Source organism: Bison bison, unplaced genomic scaffold, assembly GCF_000754665.1.
Source record: "Bison bison bison isolate TAMUID 2011002044 unplaced genomic scaffold, Bison_UMD1.0 scf7180017864469, whole genome shotgun sequence".
NCBI lineage: Eukaryota > Metazoa > Chordata > Mammalia > Artiodactyla > Bovidae > Bison > Bison bison.
In genome coordinates, this window is record NW_011495030.1 from 3,370,013 (window position 1) to 3,372,239 (window position 2,227).

Here is a 2,227-nt window from a genome sequence, read left to right on the forward strand (position 1 = left end):
CCGACTCTGTGTGACCCCATAGACGGCAGCCCACCAGGCTCCCGCGTCCATCTGATTCTCCAGGCAAGAACACTGGAGTGGGTTACCATTTCCTTCTCCAATGCATGAAAAGTGAAAAGTGAAAGTGAAGTTGGTCAGTAACCCCAACCCTAACTTGACCTGAGGGACTGGGAAACACGAGTCACCTCCGCCAGAGCTTGTGGATGTGTTCTACACACCGAGATATCTTAGAAGCAGAATCAAATAAATTCTCATGATTTAATTGTCTTTTTAAAAAAATACTTGTTGATGTTCTATTTATTCTGTGTCTTTGAACGTCCTCTTGGAATTAGCCAAATTAAGTAGTAGAATATAGCCCTGTTTATCAGACATGGTCCATGAATAAAGAGAACGCTCCCAAGAGCTGATAGTGCAACCCATGGACCAGGGTAACTTGTCAGGTTTTGCAGATAGAAGATAATGATTAAAGATGTGGGCTGTGATGCCTACTTCCCGTGCTGGTTCTGCTAACCAGGCAGGCACCTGCAGGCAGGCACCTGACTTAAGTTTTCAAAACCTCACTTTCCTATAAAATGAGAGTGCTGATAGTTCCCACCTTGCAGAGTTATGACAATTCAGTGGTGAAGAATTGGCCTGCGGATGCAGGAGACTCAGGAGACTCAGGTTCGATCCCTGGGTCTGGAAGATCTCCTGCAGAAGGAAATGGCAACCCACTCCAGTATTTTTGCCTGGGAAATCCCCTAAACAGAGGAGACTGCTGGGTTACAGTCCACAGGGTCACAATGAGTCAGAAACAACTGAGGACGCATGCAAATAAATATATTAACACATTGTACTTAGCAAATGCTATTACTATTTAACCCGAAGATTAACAGTTTTTAAAAGGTGTATTACTTTCTTTGTTGCCTTCTATGACAAAGTACAATGACCAACATTAATCATTTCCTAGGAGGCTCCTATTTCTCCTTGTGAAAAATGACTCTATGCCCGTAAATAAGGCAACGAAGAGCTAAGAAGTGGCAGAGGTCTGAGTACGGTTATCCAACGTTTTCCTACTACAAGCCTAGTGGCCTTCATATGAACTGCCTGTCCTACATTCTGAGCTCTTCTATTTCCATTTTCACCTGTTCTGTCCCTGTCTTATCGCCCATTTCTAACACCACTGTTGACTTCACGTCTCTCCAATCTGCTGTGGACTCAGAAAGGAGGTAACAGAGCTCATTAGAATTTTGCTTTATGCCATAGGTTAAATAGGCTCCAGCGGGAATATCTGAATTCTTTCCCTGTTTGCAAAACACTTAATCTCCTGTCTGAATACATGTATGCCTTTTAGCATCCATGGAATCCGTACCTAAAGAGTAGAAAAGAACTAAAAAAATAAAAATAAAAAAATGAAAGTGTTAAAAGACTTTTTTGTTTAGGATGGGCGGCTGATCATGTGAGCGGGGAGCTTTGGAGGCAATCCTATTTTGTCTTTTGTCTCCTGATTGGAGGGAGGGTAGGCTGGATTCTACTCCCTGGCCTGGAAGCACTGGCCCCTAGTGTTCGGGTTGGGTACTGCTGGGAGGGCAGGCTACTGTTTGACAGAAAACGGTCTTGCAGGTAGTGGTAATGGAAGTGCAGTTCAGTCGCTCAGTTGTGTCTGACTCTTTGCGACCCCATGGGCTGCAGCACTCCAGGCCTCCCTGTCCATCACCAACTCCCGGAGTCCACCCAAACCCATGTCCATTGAGACAGTGATGCCATCCAGCCATCTCATCCTCTGCCATCCCTTTCTCCTCCTGTCCTCAATCTTTCCCAGCATCAAGGTCTTTTCAAATAAGTCAGCTCTTCACACCAGGTGGCCAAAGTATTGGAGTTTCAGCTTCAACATCAGTCCTTCCAATGAACACCCAGGACTGATCTCCTTTAGGATGGACTGGTTGGATCTCCTTGCAGTCCAAGGGACTCTCAAGAGTCTTCTCCAACACCACAGTTCAAAAGCATCAATTCTTTGGCCCTCAGCCTTCTTCACAGTCCAACTCTCACATCCATACATGACCACTGGAAAAACCATAGCCTTGACTAGACGGAACTTTGTTGACAAAGTAATGTCTCTGCTTTTTAACATGCTGTCTGCTGCTGCTGCTGCTGCCAAGTTGCTTCAATCGTGTCTGACTCTGTGCGACCCCATAGAAGGCAGCCCACCAGGCTCCTCCGTCCCTGGGATTCTCCAGGCAAGAACACT

The 2,227-nt window shown here is 45.7% G+C and overlaps 1 protein-coding gene across 6 annotated transcripts in view; it reads right to left on the reverse strand.

The window, feature by feature from the left end:
- PIP5K1B (phosphatidylinositol-4-phosphate 5-kinase, type I, beta) overlaps window positions 1-2,227 on the reverse strand; it is a 533,355-nt gene that overhangs the window by 483,041 nt on the left and 48,087 nt on the right. The window lies entirely within an intron of this gene.